General features: G+C 38.8%; 1 pseudogene; it reads left to right on the top strand.

Moving 5' to 3' along the window:
* The first annotated feature begins 5,568 nt into the window (after positions 1-5,568).
* On the top strand, positions 5,569-7,170 carry LOC127552984 (Na(+)/H(+) exchange regulatory cofactor NHE-RF3-like; annotated as a pseudogene).
* The last annotated feature ends 12,725 nt before the right edge of the window (positions 7,171-19,895 follow it).

Below are 19,895 nucleotides of genomic sequence, written 5' to 3'. Positions count from 1 at the left end.
ACAAGTTTCCTTTTGGGTGTATCCGGCCCTGAATTTCTTAGGTGCCTGTATAAGCCTTAGTATCCAAGGACCCAATTAGCAGGAAGAATATGCCATTCTTGCACATTCTTTGGTTAATTAGATTCGTTATGAAATCATTCATTTGATGACCATTCTAATGAAGCTAATGAAAACCTCTTCTGAAACAGTTTATTCTTTCTACCTTAAGCACTGGACCTCATTCAGGCCCACGAGCAGCAGCCGTTCACCGACTCATTATCTTCCCAATTCGTGTGCCTGTTTTCACGCTCTGTTGATTTCATTAGATACCAAATAAAGCCACCACATATTAAAATGGCATTAAAGTACGAACTGAGACTGGAAAAAAAAACCCTCAGGAACGCAGAGTCTGAGCTGTTTTGTCTCTGGCGAGTGGCTGGTCTGTCTGGGTTCTGCAGTCACAGTGCAGGTCTTCTTGAAATTATCGAGACAAAGACCAGATGTGGGAACCCTTAACATCTCATCTGTCAGAACAATAACGCATTTGAATATTTGCATATTTAATTCCTTAGAAAAATTGGCTTTATTCATATATTTTGGTTTTATGATATCCTTTTTTTTCAAAATCTATTCCTTTACCTGGCAAGTTTGTAGGGAGAGAGAGAAAAAACATATCATTGCATCAGCTCAGACTGCTAGTATATATAATATCTGACACTTACAACATACCTCTTATTCCTCCCTGTAAAGAACGGCAAGAGAACTATATTTATCATCTCTTCTCCTGGGCCAATCTTGGTCATTATAATTATATTAGGCTCAAAGTCATGCTTTTGTCATGTTGTTCTTTTCATTTCCATTGTGAAAGTCATGTGTACTGTATACATATATAGTATGCATATATATCCATCTATAAGTATAGACATACATATCTATATCAATATCATCTACCTATATGTGGATATATACAAATATATTTTGTTCAGCTGTTTCAATCATGTCCTTTTCTTTGTGACCGACCCCATTTGGGGCTTTCTTGGCAAAGAAACTGGAATGGTTTGTCATTTCCATCTCTAGTTCATTTTACAGCTGAGAAAAGGGAGACAAACATGCTTCAGTGACTTGTTCAGGATCACACAGCTAGTAAATGTATGAGACCAGATTTGACCTCAGGAAATCTCCTGAATCCAAGTCCAAGTGCTCTATCCGTTGTACCACCTAGCTGTCCAAAAATACATACACATATGTACATAAATACATCCATAACAACACAAACAAATACATATGCACACACATACATCCATCCTGGGAAAATGTAAGTGGTAGAGTTGGGAAATTCAGGTTCTTCAAGGAAGTTGCAATTGCTTCCTGCAAAAGTCTCCTAAGGGAGACTTTTCTGTTGTTAGTGGTGCTGGACTGTGTGTAATGATGCTTTTACCATAACATGTAATCAATGTTATTTGCCCCAGTGATAAACATGCAAATTGCTTGGCTCTTTTAAAAAATGGAAACAGAAGGTTAAGTACCCGTGGTATTCCAAAAACAATCTATGATTGGATTTTATCCAGGGGAAATCAATGGAGTATCTGATAGACTATGCTTGGAAAACCTTTTAGCTGGAGGTGTAAATGCCAAATGAAGAAGGAACATGGAAGAACAGAAAAAAAAACAACATAGAACTAGGAGTTTAGGAGATTTGGGGGCCAGATTTGGCTTGGTCACCAGCAAGCTATATGACCATATGAATATTACTTGGACTAGGGACTTGGGGCTGGCCCTGGATAGAGTCGCCACAAGTATGGATCAATGAATCAGTCAACAAATATTTATTATAATAATAAGTACTATAAGTAATTAATAGTTAGACATATGTAGAATATAAACAGACTAAATAGAAGTATCCCCTGGAGTAAAGCACTAGCCTCTGCTGAGGAAGGGGGGACATGGGAAAGTCCTCCTGCAAAAAGTAGGATTTGAAATGAGTCTTCAAGGAGATCAGACATTCAAACCAATCCCAATAGACTTTGGACAGAAAATGCCATCTGCATCCAGAAAAAAAGCTAAGGAGACTGAATATAAATCAGGACACGCTATGTTCACTTTTTTTTTTTTTTTAATCTCTCCCATGGTTTTTCCCTTTTGTTCTGATTGTTCTCTCCCAACATGATTCATAAAGCAATGTGTATTTAAAATAAATAAACTTACTTCAATAAAAAAAGGATATCAGATAGAGGTGAGGGGACAGATCATTCCAAGCACAGGGACAGTCACATATGCACAGGGAAGGACTGAAGGTTGCATACTCAGTATGTGCAGTTGGCCAGAGCACATGGAGAACAGTAAAGTGTAAGAAGACTAGGAAGGAGGAAGGGGCCGGCCTGTGAAGAGCCTTGAATGACCCCAGAGGAGTTTGAAATGGAATCTGGAACTCATAGGGAGCCACTAGGATTCCCTGAGTGGGTGAGGGGGATGGCGTGGTTTGACTTGAGCTTTAGGAAGACTTGTGAGTGGATCAGAGGTAGGAAGACCAGAGAGAAGGCTACCAAGTGAGAGTGGTGAAGGCCTGACCTCAGATGGTGGCTGAGGGGAGAGGGCACCTAGAAGTAAGATGTTTTGAACAATATCTGTAAATGGAGTAGATTAGTGGGGGTTTGAGTGAGCCTAAGGAACTGAGAATAACACCAAGCTTGGGGGTCTGGGTTTTGGGGCAGATGGTGGTGCAATGATTAAAACAAGAATTCAAGTCAAAGTCGAGAAAGGTTTCATGTGAAAAGAAGGTAAACAGAGTTTTGTTGTGTCTCAGAGATGGGCAAGTGCCCTTTAGAAGAGATGCAGCAGTTACCTGCTGATTGAAAAAATGGTAAGTTTTTAATCTTTAAGTCTAGGATGGCCAGTGAAGGCAGAACAAGCTAAAAAAAAAACTGACCCCAGAAAAACCAACAGAAAACAGCTTAGAAGTGGCTCTCCTTTCCTTCATCCCCCATCTCTCTCTCTCTTTGTCTCTATCCATCTCTCCTCTGTCTGTCTCTCTCTCTCTGATTATAGATGTCACCCGGTCATAGGATCACAGATAAGAAAACTGAGTCTCCAAGAAGTTAAAGAATGTATCCAGGGTGACAAATCAAAGTAATTTCCCCCCATGCTGAACCAGCAGAACAGATCTCGCTGCCTTTTAAAACCCTAAATCACAGTGATGTGAAAGCTATGACAGGGCTGTTTGTTGTGCGCCCTTCAGCCTCGGAGGGCCCATGACATCAGCACCATTATGACTTGACTTGTGAATAATTGGATTTAAGTGAGATAGACCTTTCCCAAGGCATCCACCTTACTCTTCTCCCGAGTCAGCAGACTCCAGTGGCAGTCGGGACAACTGGCGATGGCCCCACAAGGCTGGGGATGGGGCTGATGGAAGAAAGGGAAGGAAGCTTCTTGGATCCCTGTGAATAAGAAGGCTTTCCACCAAAGTCTCCTTAGCACCTTATCCCATGGAGACGCCTTAGAGAGTCTGGAAATCTTGATTAAAAAAACAACAAATAAACAAACAAAAAAAAACACTTAGTGGAATTGTAGATTTTGGAGCAGTGCCTAAAAAATCTCTTTCTCATCCTTGACTGTTATATACCAGAACTGTGTCTCTCATAATGTATTTATTAGGAAATAATTCTTGATATCTTCTGTTTTGATATTCCCAGGATTTCCCATTATATTCTTTCCCCAACCCCTCCAAGATAACCATTCCTTATGATTTTAAAAAAAAAAAAGATGGGAAGAAAACTTGGCAAAACTAACCAATATTTCAAAAAATCCTGCTGTACTATGTAATGAACTACCTCCATAGCCTCTCCCTTCTTCAAGGAAGCAGAAAAAAAATTTTAATGAAAAAAAACTTCATTAACTTTGGACAGCTCTGTGACCCTCTTAGCCTTTCTTTCTTGTTTTATTTATCACTAGAAGGAAGCTCCTTGAAGGCAAGCACTGTTTTGTTTTTTTCTTGACATCCCAATGCCTGGCATATAGTACCAATCTTTGTTGATTGGATGATTAAAGTTTTCTTATAAAGCAAATTTCAAATAAATTCTCCCTGTAAGTAGATTCTCCAGTCTGCCCTAAAAAAAAAAAAAAAAAATTCCAGGAAAATAAATTCTCCTAAATAGAAATGTGGATAAGATAAGCAGAATATCCAACTACTTAATTTGTATTGGGGAGTCACGTTTAGACCATCCAAGGTAAAATCCCAAAATTACAAGTGCAAGATTTACACCAAGAGTTTGAGCATTTTTAGCCTTTGAAGGGCTGCTCTGTGAAAGAGAGGTCAGGCTTGTCTTGCCTGATCCTGGAGTGGAAGCTGTAGAGAGAGAGATTCTGGTTCAATGAAATTGAATAAACCTGGTGTCCCCTACTGTGCTACAATGACATTAATAAAACAGTCTTTTTTCTTGGGGACCTTATATCCTAAAGGAGAAGGGCAGGTTAATAATATGGATACAAACAAAGGAAAATTGAGGGAGCGAGCACTTAGGACGGGGTCAGGGAAGACTTTCTTTTTGGTAGGAGTTGGTGAGGTTGAGGTCCAGCGCCAGTGATGAGGTTAAGACCTAAATGATGGGGTTTGGTCATGTGATAAATTCACAAGGACTTTATTTTTGCCAAAAAGTACCTTTATTTATGAGAAGAGGTTACAGACCAAATGAAGAGGTAAAATAGACACCAGCAGTGGTAAGTATGAAATAGATCTGGGAAGGCATATACTTAGCAAGGAAAGGGGTTTTAACAATTAACAATGGAAAAGACAAGTTCCCCTGTGTAACTCATAATTAACCAGGAAAAAGGAAATACGCCATGAGGTGGGATTACACCATTGACTGGCAGGCTAAATCCATAGAGGAGTTTAGCATCCTAAAAGAGTTAGTTAACTATAGCAAGGAGAAAGACCCCCGTAAATGCTGTGGTGGGCTAACCCAAGAGAAATTCAGCAAAGATGGCATAGGCTATGGACAGATTTATAGAGGAAATATAACCTTGGTGGGGGAAAAGGGAAGGGGTTTGACATCATAATTTGGCTTTCTGATTAGAGTAAGGTGGGATTTCCCAAGACCTCCACAGGGGGAGGACTGTAAGGCTGAGCTGATCCCCATCAACTTGCCTTTCCTGCTTGCCTTTAGTGTTATAATCTTACCAGTACTTCAGACTTTTTCTCTCAACCCCACCTACTTACTTACCCAAGACCTCATCAGTGATACCTGAGGTGAGTCTTGAAGAAACTTAAAGGTTCTGAGAGGTGAAGAGAGTTCATTCCATATATAAAGGGTGCACATGACAGCTTTTGTGATTGCACAAAAGTAGTAAATGCTGATTTTGGGGAACAGTTATCAAACTAGTATGACAACTATAATTTATGAAAAGGAGTACCATGATTTAAGATATATTTTAACATATTTAACATGTGAGTTGGGAACTCGGAAGGATGATGGCTCTTACCTAATGGCAGAGAGGTACTGACCAAAGCAAGTATGAGGCAGGTCCTTCAGCAACTGCACCAGGGCAGTCACTGGGATGTCCAAAACCTGTGTGATGCTGTGCTGATAAGACATGGCCTCTACCATCACACCTTGAGAATGTAAACTTTCCAAACAAGATGGGCAAAGCTATGGCTTCTTCCTCCGGATTGAGGACACTGAGGGTCACCTGTTCGGGTGGTAGAACCGGGCAGCCCAGCTGAGAAAGCCGGCCTCAGAGATGGCGACCGCGTCCTCTGTATCAACGGAGTGTATGTGGACAAAGAACACTTGAAGGTTGTGGATCTGGTCAAGAAAAGTGGGAATTCAGTGACGTTCCTGGTTCTGGATGGAGTGTCTTATGAATAAGCAATAAAAAAAGGGATAAGCCTGAAGGAACTGAGCCAGAGCCAAAAGGAGTCACCCCCAGTAATGAATGGGGTAGCAGGAGCAGGGAGCCAGCCCGGGCTGTGTTACCTGGTAAAGGAAGGAAGCAGTTATGGCTTCGCTCTGAAAACTGTGCAAGGTAAAAAGGGAGTATATATGACTGACTTGATTCCCCAGGGTGTAGCTTCAAAGGCTGGTGTGCAATCTGAAGACCGTCTGATTGAAGTGAATGGGGAGAATGTGGAAAATGCCAGTCATGAGGAGGGGGTGGAAAAGGTGAAGAAGGCTGGAAGCCAAATTATGTTTTTGCTGATTACAAGGACATGGACAAATACTACAATGATCATAAAATTAAAGTAAAAAGAGACACAGCCAGTCTGGTGCTGCTTCCTCACAGGCCCCGGATTGTGGACATGACCAAAGGAAGAGATGGCTATGGGTTTTATCTGAGAGTAGGCCCGGGGCAGAAAGGTCAGATCATCAAAGATATAGATTCCGGAAGCCCAGCAGAAGCAACCGGTTTGAAGAATAATGACCTGCTTGCTGTCAATGGAGAGTCAGTGGAAAATCTGGATCATGACAGCATTGTGGAGAAGATTAAAAAAGGTGGAGATCAGACCTTCCTCCTGGTGGTGGACAAGGAGACTGATGCCATTTATAGACTGGCTCAGTTTTCTCCATTTCTCTACTACCTTCAAAATCAAGTGTTGCCTAACGTACGGTCAAAGAGGTTCCTGCTGTTCCTTCTCCCATGGCCGCCAGCCCAGCTTCTTCTGAGAAAGTGACTTACAAGCCCAAACTCTGCCGGCTGGTCGAGGGTCCACAAGGCTATGGTTTCCACTTAAATGCTGTTCGGGATCAGCCTGGTTCCCTCATCAAAGAGGTACAGAAGGGCAGCCCTGCTGCCCTAGCTGGTCTAGAAGATGACGACTACATCATTGAAGTGAATGGGGTGAATGTGATGGATGAACCTTATGAGGGTGTAGTGGAGAAAATCCAGATCAGCGGAAAGAGTGTCGTTCTATTGGTCTGTGCAAAGGAGGCCTACAATTACTTTCAGGCTAAGAAAATACCCATTCTTTCCTCCATGGCGGATCCATAATTCTACGGAGGAATCACCAGCCACACCAGAGCAAGAACGAGCAAACAGCACGGGCTCTCAGTCTTCCAGCTCTGAAAACACTGAGTTATGATGACACCAGGCCTTGGCTTTGACTAGGATGTCCTAGAATTTGGCGGGAATAATCCTCTTTAAAAGAACAAGCTGTTACCCGTGGTGAGGAAGGACTCCTTCTGAACCTGGGCCAGACAGAAGCCTCCTGTCTTTTCCTCCTGCCCATCTTAGGGACGGCTGTAGACAGCCAATTCATTTGTGCTTTACTTAGTAAGCCAGAACACACAAGGCATTTTCATTCCCACAATCTCCCTCTCTCAAGTGATTGTAAGAGAGAGGAGTAGCATTAAGACTGAGCACAGGCCTGGGCCTCTTGAGCATCAAAGGTGATTTGCAATTTGTAGAGGAGACTCATTAGATTTGTGAAATCTGACCAGATCAACCTTTTTTAGGAATAGTGTGCTATGCATCTGTGTGTGCAATGAAGAATAAACATCAGCAATTCTTGTATGAGAAAAAAAAACATATTTAACATGTATTGGACTACATCTAGGGGAGAGGGGATGGGGAGAAGGACGGGGGAAAAGTCAGAACAGAAAGTTTGGCAAGGGTCAATGTTGAAAAATTACACGTGCATATGTTTTGTAAGTAAAAAGCTATAATAATAAAATATATATAAATGAAAAAAAATTTTAAAAAGAAAGAAAAGGAATACCTTGAAAAATGATTGAGATAATATGTGGGAATGACATTGTGGATGATTTTAAATGCTGGGCTAACATGTTTTTACTTTATCCTATAGGCAATGGGGAGCCACTGAAGATTTCTGAGGAGAGCAGTGATATGGTCAGATCTCTGTTTTAGATTATGTTGGTATCTGTGTGATGGTTACATTAGAGATGGGAGAGACAAGCAGTAGGGAGAACAAATAAGAAGCTCTTGAAGAAGACCAGATAAAAGGTGATAAAAACCTGAAGGAGAGGGAATAGAGAGCAGAGGAAGATGAGAGAAAGATGTTGTGAGAGTCAAACCAATAAGACTTTTTGATGTCTATAGAGAGTATGGGAGAGGGAAGAGTTGGAGATGCCTCAGGTTATGAAGCTGGATGATCAGGAGGATGGTAATGTCTTTATTGAAAGCAAAAACGTTTAGAAGAGGTCCAAGTTTGAGAGGAATAAAATAATTCCATTAGGGGCATGTTGAGTGTGACATATCTGTAGGGTGCATAGGTGGAGATAACCACCATATAAGTGGTAATGTTGGATTGAAGTCCCAGAGAGGGTAGTCATAAGGCTAAGACTCTGAGGTCAGCTGCATCCAGATGATGCTTGAATCAAAATAGTTATATATAGAAAAATTGAAAATTGAGGGGATGCCCATAATTGGGGAATGACTGAATAAAATGTGGCATGTGATTATGATGGAATATCATTGTTCTATGGAAAATGATGAGTAGGATGCTCTTACCAAAACCTGGAAAGATACACATGAACTTGAGCAAAGTGAAATGTACTGTGTACAGAGTAATAGCAATGTTCTAGGAAGATCAGCTGTGAATGACTTTGCTATTTTCATCAATACAATGATTCACGACTACCATGAAGGATTTATGATGAAAAATATTGTCCATACCTAGAGAAAAAACTGATTGTGTCTGAATACAATTGAAGCATTGTCTCTCTCTGTCTTTCTCTTTTGTCTCTGTCTGTCTGTCTCTGTCTTTCTCTCTCTCTTTCTTGAGGGCTTTTTTAGGGGCAAAATCCACATTTTCTTTCACAACATGACTTTTAAAGAAATATTTTGCATAACTTCATATGTGCTTTATTAATGGAGGCTGAGTGGGGATAAAGAAGAGAATCTAGAACTCAAAATTTTAAAAGCAAACATAAAAAAAAGTTTTAAAAGATGATGCTTGAACTGATGGAAACTTTAAGGGAGAGGTTCCTGGGTAGAGTTCTTGGATACTCATGTTAAGGGTATAGGAGATGAATGGTGATCCAGCAATGGAGATTCAGAAGAAAAACCAGAAGATCTGTGTCTCAGAAGAAGGAGGCAGTTTAATGTATCAAAAGCTGTAAAGAAGCTAAGAAGATTGAGAGCCTTATAAGAAAAGGCTGTTAAATTTGATAGTGAATGGATGCCCAGCAGTTGGAGAATGGCTGAATAAGTTATGGTATATGCATGTTATGGAATATTATTGTTCTGTAAGAAATGATCAGTAGGATGATTTCAGAGAGACCTGGAGAGACTTACATGAACTGATGCTGAGTGAAGTGAGCAGGACCAGGAGATCATTATACATGGCAACAATAGGAATATATGATGATCAGTTCTGATGATTGTGGCTCTCTTCAACAACGAGAAGATTCAAATCAGTTCTACTGGTTTGAGAGAGAAAACCAAAGGGACAGATTGTGGACCACAACATAGTATTCTCACTCTTTCTGTTGTTGTTTGCTTGTATTTTGTTTTCTTTCCCAGTTTTTTTTTCCTTCTTGATCTGATTTTTCTTGTGCAGCAAGATAACTGTATAAATATGTATACATATATTGGATTTAACATATATTTTAACATATTTAATGAATTGGACTAACTGCTATCTAAGGGAGGGGGTGGAGGAAGGAGGGGATAATTTGGAACAGAAGGCCTTGCAAGGATCAATGTTGAAAAATTACTCATGCATATGTTTTGAAAATAAAAAGCTTTAATTAAAAAAAAAAAAAGATTTGATAGTTAGTAGTTTCAGTTGCGTAAAGTTAGGAGCCAGATTGCAAGGGATAAAGAATTGAGTGGGTGATATGGTAGTAAGTGAAGAGGCTTTTTTTCCCCCCTAAGACTTTGGCAGTGAAAAATAAAGAGCTGTAAGCAATAGATTGGGAGGGGGTGGGGAGACTGTAGAACTATGTGTAGGCTTTTTAAGGATACCATAGTTTTAGAGAGTAGAGAGACAATTTAGTAAATAGAGATTAAAAGAAGAGAAAAGGAATGACTAAAGAAGCAAGTTCTTGAAGGAGAGGGATCTTGAACTATGGAGTAGGGAAAAGGAGAGATGTCATGGCAGATACTCTATTTTTTCAGTAAAATAGGAGGTGAGAGTGAGATGAACATCTGGAACATTTGCTTAGAGGAATGGAGGATTCAAACAGGGAAGAATAAAAGTTTTGCAATGTAGGAATAGAGTCGGGCTCATATTAGCATCATGAATTTATAGTGGACTCAGCACAGTTGTGTGATTTTCTCTAGTGTTGTTTAGCAGCTAGAACAAATAAGCAGAGAAGGCACGTGGTAGGACTTGAGTTTTGGCAGAATGTGAATAGTAGTAGATAGGACAAACCTTTCTGGGTTCTCTGGTAGTGGGATGTACTGTCCAGGAAGTAGGTGGTAAGCTAGAGTGGGGATTCTTGTTCAAGTGCTAGTTATGTTCACTTAGATGACTTATAAGATCTCTTCTTCTCCCGAGATTCTATAACCATGAATAGAAAAAGATTAGTGGCAGATTTTTCTGAATTCTACTGACTGAGATCTTGATGTGTATGCTCAGTGCTCAATAGGTAGCTCTGGATCTGTAAGGGTAGTTGATCAGGAAATAAATTTGAGCAAATCCTTACCCATAATATGAAAGTGCACATTGCTTATATGCATATTGAGGAGGATTATTAGAAATTCTTGATGTTAAGAGGACTATTGACCTGGAGATTTGATTGCCCACTAATGACTAGAATTGCTTCCAAGAAAGTTGTTCAGACTGATCTTAAAGGACATTCCTCTCTTCTCCCAGAGGTGGGGAACTATAGAATTGGAATGCTGTATATAATTTTATTTTATTTTTAATTTAAATTTTTTTTGTTTTTGCTGAGATAATTGGGGTTAAGTGACTTGCCCAGGGTCACACATCTAGGAAGTATTAAGTGTTTGAGCTCAGATTTGAACTCAGTCTTCTTAACTTCAGGACTGGTGCTCAACCCACCATGCCACCTAGCTGCCCCCACTAATATATCAGTTTTGCTCAACATTTTATTCTTTGTTATCAGGGAAATTATTCTAGGAAGGGTGAATGGAGACACATATTGGAAAATGTAGGCAATGTTAAAATAAAAGATACCTATTAAAAAAGAAACCCCTAAAACAAAACTATTTTCTCTAATATGTATACCTAAGACAGATACTAAAGACAGTGAATTGGGTCTAGAGTGGAACAGAAGATTGGACTGCCTTCAGTAAAGCTGAAGCTCCTTTAAAAATTTGGAGAAATAAGTGATAGGTGCAAACAGGCTGCAACATATAAGCAATGAAGAACTCCAAAAAAGACCAGGAATTAAAGTTACCATAGAAAGAAAGGGATGTTAGCAAGAGAAGATGGATTGGTTATGGATTGAGGATGAGGGAAGGCAGATGGATAGCTAAAATATTCCACGGATATCCTGAAAATGTTGGAAAGAAATCAAGGAAAGTCTCCAGCATGTGGGATGGACTGTCTGTGGTCAGCTTAGGGGAGGATACGTCATGATTTGCATTCAGGAAGAAAATGTCCAAGCTGATGAGATTATGGATTCATTTGATTCTATATTAGTATTTTCTTACAGCAGCCCCAAGAGATAGGTGATACAGGCATTCTTGTCCACATTTTGTAACTGAGGAAAGAGAAAGTTTGTAACTTTACTGTAATAAGTGGTAGAGACAGGGCTCAAAACAGGTTTTGTGGCTTCAAGTCCAATACTCATTCTATTATTCCACGCCAATTATATGGGCTGCTCAAGCATATCTTCCTTCGTGCCCTGGAAGTTCAACATTCATTTTGGTCTTTTGCTGCTGCTGCAGCTTCCCTGCCTCCTCACTAACTCTTTGAATTCCTTCAAGGCTCAGCTCTTGTGCCATTTCTTTGAGGAATCTTTTTCTTCATTCTCCTGATTGTTCTTGTATTCCCTTTTGTTGCATTTAAGTAATTTTAGCTGTGCTCATTTGGGGGTTTTGTGGCAGAAATACTGATTTGCCATTTCCTTCTTCAATCCGTTTTATGAACAAGGAACTGAGGCAAACAGGGTTAAGTGACTAGCCCGGAGTCACACAGTTTGTAAGTGTCCATGGTGGAATTTATATTTATGAAGAAGAATCTTCCTGATTCCAGTCCAAGTGCTCTATCCACTTCAGCACCAACTGCCCATTGCATCCCCTAGCAGAATGCCCTTCTGGAGGGCAGAGGCTGTTTTTCTTTTCCCTTTGTCTTTTTATCTCCAGAGTCTAGCATTTGGTAGAAACTTTAGAAATTCTTACTGAATTGAGGTAAAGGAAGTTATATTTGAGCCAAATTTTGTAGGACAGATGAGATCAGGATAGGTAGTGATGAGGGAATATTCCAGGAGAAAAGAGAAATTCTGCATGCCTGAAATGCTGACTCTAACCTATGTGTTGGAAAGGAAAGGGTTCTTAGAGCTGGACAAAGGCTCAGAAGCTGCTGAGCTCAAACACAGAATTTCCTTTATGGCTGTGAACCTTTAACATAGCTATTATATAACCTGATTTTTCAGTTCCTTCAGTGCCACAAATAAACTCATTTTCAATATGGTTATATACGCTTCATCTGGTCCATGATGGTACAGTCATTTGTCTTGTTTCAATTAGGCTGGAAGCTTCTCAGAATGGAGAGATTCTTTCTCTATGATATGTCAAACTTTCTCTTACACAGAATATGGTGAAGTGCTCTGTTGTGAATTCACTTTTTTGGTGTGAATTCACTTTTGATAAAGCAATGATAAAAATCTTTAGTTTTCATAGATACTATAGGCAGTGATTTCATTGATGTAGATGTTCATAGATTTACAGGATCACAGATTGGGAGTAAAAGACATAAATAAGTCCAACTCCCTTATTTTTTTAGAGAGTGATTATGTTACTTGCCTACTGCTAGTAGGTATCAAAGGCAAAATTTGAATTCAAGTCTACTTGATTCTAAATCTTGCAATCAATCTACTGCACCACCTAGAGGTCATGTTCCTTCTTGTCCAAGAGCTCTTAGAAATCCTCCACCATGATTCCATCCTGTGTAATACATGGCTTCCTTTTATTCTCTGGGTATTGTCTATTTGCTATCCTTTGCTATTTCATGACTGACCATCTTTTAAATTTATTTTTTGTTCATAACTTAATGAATCAATATTTGTAAGGTATTATTTTTAAAGAATTAGAAGTTATGATGGTCAATCCCATAAGTATATATTCTCGAGTAGGTAGATGATGACTTATCATTCTTGATAACAATGGCTTTTGAGACCAAAAGCAAGACTTGTGGTCAAATGTCCAGAAGGTGAAAGAGAGATATAGGGAACAGGGACCACAAAATGCACACAGTAGATTCAGAATTCTTCCTGAGACTGTCAGTAAGAAAATATTCTATCATAGATTGATATATAATACATGTAGGCCGCTTAAAGATCACATAAAATCATCATGATTTTATCTTGAGCCATCATAGCAAGCAATCTGCAGCCATAGAATGTATTTGTAAAGCTTTGAAGAAGGACATTAATTAATCTTTTGGCTGGCCATTCAAAATGGGAAGAGAATAGCAACCAAAGATGCCCAAGTTAGTATCATCCAACTCTGATGCACTAGTTGTGGGAAACCACATTGTTTATTTTAGGTTATGTAGGGGAAATGTAAAATAACAACAACATATAAAATGGAACCACTCCATGGTCCTCTTAAGAAATATTTGAGGAAGAACATGTCATAGGTACACATCTCAAAATACCTGACAACAAGAACGGAGATGTTGAACAGGTGTTGAGTTGCTACGCCAATCTCACTGCAGACATAATTCAATAAATAAATGGATCCCAAAGCAGTTGGAAAAGTGGTTGCATATTAATTGAGAATAATTAGCTGCTATCAAAGAGGCAAACATTTCTGTTAATTATGGTCTGTCACTCCGGCTTTCTAGAGATCACCATTCCATCAAATTCAGTGTCAACTATAGTTCGCATCCCATCTGCACTTGTTGGGCATAGAATCCTGTCAGGTAGTGGGGAGAGAAAACCATCGATAGCTCTCTACTTTTGAGGATCAGAGTCTTGATCCCAATCAAGATGGAGGCTAAAACTTTCATTAGTCATCTCTGAGGTATCAGGCAGGAGAAAAATTTTTGAAAAAGTAACAAGGGGATTGGACCATTCCAAAAAGTGGCAGAAAAAAAACTCTAAAATAAACTGTCTGGCTTATTATAACTCCAATTTAATTACTGGTAAATCCAAATTATTTCATTTCACTCAACTTTAGCTGTTCTAAATAAAGCCTGTGACTTGATATAATAGGGAGATGACATTTTTGGTCAAATCTAAGTTGCATTTGATGGCCTTTGAGGTCCCATCTAACTTTGAAATTCTATGCTTCTGCTGGCTGAACATGATAAAGACCTGGGTCATTGGCTAGGGCAACAAAACCTTATTTGATCCACTTTAGAGCTCCAGAGATGTTTTTCCATTGTTATTTGCTGTATGGGGGATTTGGCCTGTGTCATTAAAATGCAGAGTGGGTTCCCCCTAAGCTCTAAGTGGGACACATTTGCAGAAGAGACTTCTCTGCATAATAAACTATGTTCTAACAATGAGATTGTGCACAAAGATAGACAGTAACAAGGCAAAAAAAAAAAAGGAAAAAGGAAAAAGTTCAACAAATCAACAAAACATTTTGTGTTTTGGAATAGATGTGGCACATTCTGTATACAAGCTGAAAGGTTGCTCTTTTGAAGTAAGTAGAACCACATGTTATGTCGTGACTAAGAAAAGAAAAATCTGTAGGACAGAGAGCCATCTTCTGAAAATTAATGAGACATTATGATTTCAGCCAAAATTGAATCCAACTTTTCAGTATATAACCAGACAAGATCTGAGCCAAAGATGAAGGATTGACATAAAATGGGAATTTGGAGTCCAGACATTGAGGGATAGGAAATGAAAAAAAGAATTCACAGCATAGTTGAAGAGATGAAAGATGGGAAATTCATGAGTAGAGAGGACAGTGTACTTTGCAGGTGTGTGTGTGTGTGTGTGTGTGTGTGTGTGTGTGTGTTTTTTCTTATTCAGTCATCTCCCCAAAATATAGGTATAATATTCTTGTTGTTCAGTTATGTCCAATTCTTTATCATCCCATTTTGTCTTTTTTTTGGCTCAGATAAAAGAGTGGTTTGCAATTTCCTTTTCTGTACAAGTGAGGAAACTGAGAAAAACGTAGTTAAATAATTTGCTCAGGATGACACAGCTAATAAGTATCTGAGGACGAGTTTAAATTTAAGAAAATGAGTTTTCCTGACTTCTGGTCCAGCACTCTAACCACTCCATCACCCAGCTTTTTAACTGGACCATTATCTTTTTAGTCCTTATATGTGGATAGGGATGGGAATAGGGGTAAAGGGGATGGAGAAGACATTTGTTGAAAATTTCTGTGACTCCATTCATCAACTGCCAGAATATAGGAAGCTCTTTGAAGGCAGGGACCAGTTTATCTTTTTATCTTTGCCCGCTCTTAGCACAGTGTGCTTTACATAGCAGATCCGAGGTTTTAGTTAAATAGAACGATGAATGGAATTTAAAAACCGGTAACTACTGAACACTATTTCACATTTGTTAGTGCACAGTGTGGTAGTAATATGTCATTTCTTTTCAGCTTTAGGAATGGAAGCAATCTGTATCATCTGTTGAAAAGAGCAAATAAGATCAAATGCTGCTTAATTGAATTATCTTTTCATTTAATAGAAAATCAAGCAAAAAATAATTTCTATAAATTTGAGAACATGGAGATTTGGAGTGAAGAGGTAATTTGGGGGAATTTTGGTATAACTGCCCTTATTTGGGGTACTTAAAATATCTCATTACATTGCCCAGTTTTACACACACACACACACACACACAGAGTCCCATCTGTCTGCATGATGGGAAGCTACTTTCTGGTTAGTAAGAGGCCTTCAAAGGGGTAGTCAAGGAACCGCAATAAGCCAGATTGAAACTGCAGCAGTTTGCTAAATGCCTGCAGCACTAAACTGACTTGCTAAGTAAGACAAGAGAATGATGAAGAAAAATATCATCACAACATTACAGATAAAGATTCCATTAAATAAAGACCAAACCAGACCTGGAATTTATTGATATAGGGAAGTCATGGAAGAGGAAACTCCCTTGAAAGGGAGTCTCATGCAAGTTATTATCTTTTCTGCCTTAGGAACTCTCCTGGAACAATGAGTGAGTTTCTATATTTAAGGATCCTATATTTTTCTGGTAGATTTGAGAGGGGTAAGTTATAGTATGGACATGAATAAGAATACCACTTACAGCTCAGAATGTGATGGAAACAAAGCAGAGATCCAGAGAAAATTTGGTTATGTAAGTGTTAGTCTCTATAATAAATTTGATGGTTGCCTTTTTGTATTGCTTGCTTAGGAAACCTAGAATAAACATTTTTTTTAAATGTGGTATTTTTTTTTTTTTTTGATATTAAAAACTTTCTGTTACCTAATCTTACCTCTCGCACATCATAAAGGACACTAGACTGGTTGGAAACAAAGCAGCGATTCAGAGAAAATTTGGTTATATAAGTGTTAGTCTCTATAATAAATTTGATGATTGTCTTTTTGTATTGCATGCTTGGGAAATCTAGAATGAATTTTTTAAATGTGGTATTTCTTCTTGATATTAAAAACTTTCTGTTACCTAATCTTACCTCTCACACATCATAAAAGACACTAGGCTAGTTGTCAGAGAACTTTGGTTTTCCTTTCACTAGCTATGTAATTTTGAGCAAATCACTGATCCTCCATGACCCTCAGTATACTCATCAATAAAGTGAGGTTAGAAAAACTTTGGATCCTAGATTTAGAGCTTGCAGAGATTTGAGAGGTCAAGTCAAACACCTTATTTACTGATGCAGAGAGTGAAGTTCCACTAAGGGAAGTGACTTGCCCTTGGTCACATAGATGGAGACAGAGTTGGGATATGAATCCAATCCATTTGATTCCAAATCCAGTGAGTTTTTTTTTTCCTCCCACCATAACACACAGCTTATAGATTATTTGGGCTTTGTTTACCTTAGAGAGCTATAGAAGTGAGAGTGAAGGGTTATTATTGAATATCCCAACTTGCCCATCTAGATGCCCCTAATCCTCCATAAAGTTCCCATCCATCCTTTCTTAATTTTCACAATTGGCTTTGGACAGCATCATTCTTGTGTACAGAAACTTGTTAATTCATATGCCATTAGCATACATTATGGAACCACAGTTTCCCATGATTCCTTCCTACACCCAGATAACAGGAATGCTATGGGGATCCTGCAACATAAGATCCAACAAAGCTATACATAAGACCTATTTTGACTGTGTCTCTTCTACTGCAGCTTCTTAGCCACCTAAGAGGGAAAAATGTTCCCCTGCCCCTAAGGAAAATCAGGTCTTCAGATGTAATGACTGTTTGAAGACCACAGAAATTGGCAGACCCAGTCCTGCTGACCAGATGCATTACTCTGTCTATAAGAGATGGTGACCACATTTATAAATGTTAAGTGCCATGGTATCCTTCCTGAATATTTTTGTTTCACTAAAGCAAAATAAACCTCTTTTTGTTAACTTCTCAATGACGTATGAGTTTCTCATTTTGTCCCCAAATCAAACCTTACAGGATGCTGCTCTGAGGCCTTCCCCTAACAGCATGTTCATATTAATAAGATTAAATGACTAAAATATTTGAAATGTTATAACAAATGCAGGAAAGCATTTTCCAAGTCTATGAAATTGACTGGAACAATGTTTTATACTGACCATTTGTGTGCAAAATGTGAAGAAAAAATACTTGCAAGTAAGGAGGAAGATGATAATGCTGGAACTTGCAAATTGATGCCAGCTGAATGCTGGCTGTGGGGGTGTGTAGCATATAAATTTACCATTTGGCCAAATATAATAAAGTATAACAAAAAAAAATTATGGAAACAATTGTTTCCAGAAGGATGGTTCCATCAGATAATTATATTCTAGTGATTGATGGGGAAATGTGAATCTAATTTAAAAGAATACAAAATAATTTCTCATAAAGACTTAACTAGGATAACCCAATCTCTTTTCACCTTATCTCTCAGTTTTTGGGTCAGTGAACAATGGACCACTAACAGAAAGAGCAGCATATGCTCTTCCTTCTGACTTTGAATTCATTATTTCTGTTAGTAACATGATCATTCATTTACCAGATCTCACTGGTTTGAAATCTTGGAATTATCTTTGACTCTTCCTTGTACCTCAGCTCACATATTCAATCCGTTATAAAATCTTTTGACTTCTGCCTCCTCAATATCTCCTTCATCTCTCATATAGCTTCTCTTCTTTCCACTTCTCCAGATATAACCTAGAACAGATTCTCAGTCTCTCCCCTTGGACTCTTGCAAGAGTTTTCTAATAGATTTTTATTTTGTTTATTCTTTCTTACCTTTAATCTATCCTTCACATCTCAACCAGAGTCATCTCCATTATGCATATATTTGCTCAGGGTATTCCTTTTCTTACAAATTGTCTTTGACTCCCTATTACCTTTTTAGGAAAAAGATAATTCCTCTGTAGGGCATTTGTTTTGTTATTTATCCTTTGTTCTGGAAGAGGATCAAGACTCAAGTGAGTCTTCTGAGTCAAGTGAGTGAGGGAAGACTTTCTTCAAAGTCATCTGCCTCACTTTCCCCTCCATTGGCAAGATATAAATCAGGATCACTGGAGATGACCTTCAAAGTCCATTGTAGATATGGCGCTATCCTCCTTTTCTAGCTTTTTTTCTGCCAAAGGTCTTTCCCTGTATCTAGTCCCTCCCCACCTCAGAGCCTTCCCTTTGAGATAAAAAAGTACATTATCTCATATGTGTATACTTGTTTGAATGTTATTTCCTCCATTAGAATATAAGCTCCCTGAGGCTGAACTTGTTTTTTGATTCTTTTTTGCATCCTTGTCTGTTAGCTCAGGGAATATCAAAGTGCTCCATAAATGCTTGTTGCTTTGATTTGACTACATAAAAACTCTTTGCCTTGCACACTTGTATTTTTTCTAACCAAATTGGTCTATTGGTTTTCCCCAAAACTTGGTGTGGATATCTGAGACATCTGCAGTTCCTCTGTCTTGACCGAGTTTGTATTGCAGCCCTTGCCCTTTGATTTTTTCTTACTACTGGAACTGCAAGGATAGTCCTATCTATTAGAAGGGTTCTAAGAGATAGCTAACCTGAAGAAGAGACTTTCCTGTTGGTAGCCCTAGGAAAAGTCCTATGTAAGCAAAAAGTATCACCTGTCCTACTTCTACCCTTTGAACCTTCCAACAATAGTCCTGTCCAGTCTTGAGGTACTCTTAACCCAATTCATCTCTTGCCCAAACTGAAACCTCTATAAGCTTTGTATTTCTGTTCATTTGGGGTATCTTTGCCTGTGCAAGCAGGACTTTCGTGTTAAGAAACTCAACTAAGCCTCTTTTGTACTTAAATTTATTGTACAGGGCTTGAGTCATGGTTTTGGGGTTTTGGTTCTCGTTTGTTGTGGCACCCACTCTCTCACCCACAATGGCTCATATTTTTCCACCTCCGTGCCTTTCTCCTCCTATCCCTATACCTTTGTCTTTTGCATTCATAACCATCCTTTCTGGTCCAAACTCAAGTGCTATCTCTAATTCTGCTGGCAAAAGTTTCTCCTCTCCAACCCCACATCATTTAGCAGTTCGTTGTTTATCTCTTTAGTGAATTTATCTTGTATCATTGTAATTTATAGCTATTTGTGCATGTGGTTTATCCCTTTATTATTCTCTAAACTCCAATGAGGGGAAGAATTTTTTCCCCTAAAATTTGTAAATTCCCAGGCCCTAAAATAACACTCTGTACAATTGATGCTTAATAAGTGCTGAGTTGAAACATGATGTT

The sequence above is a fragment of the Antechinus flavipes genome, chromosome 3 (assembly GCF_016432865.1).
Source record: "Antechinus flavipes isolate AdamAnt ecotype Samford, QLD, Australia chromosome 3, AdamAnt_v2, whole genome shotgun sequence".
Classification (NCBI taxonomy): Eukaryota; Metazoa; Chordata; class Mammalia; order Dasyuromorphia; family Dasyuridae; genus Antechinus; species Antechinus flavipes.
Note: the sequence above shows the minus strand (reverse complement) of the source record. Positions and strands in the feature narration are given on the sequence as shown.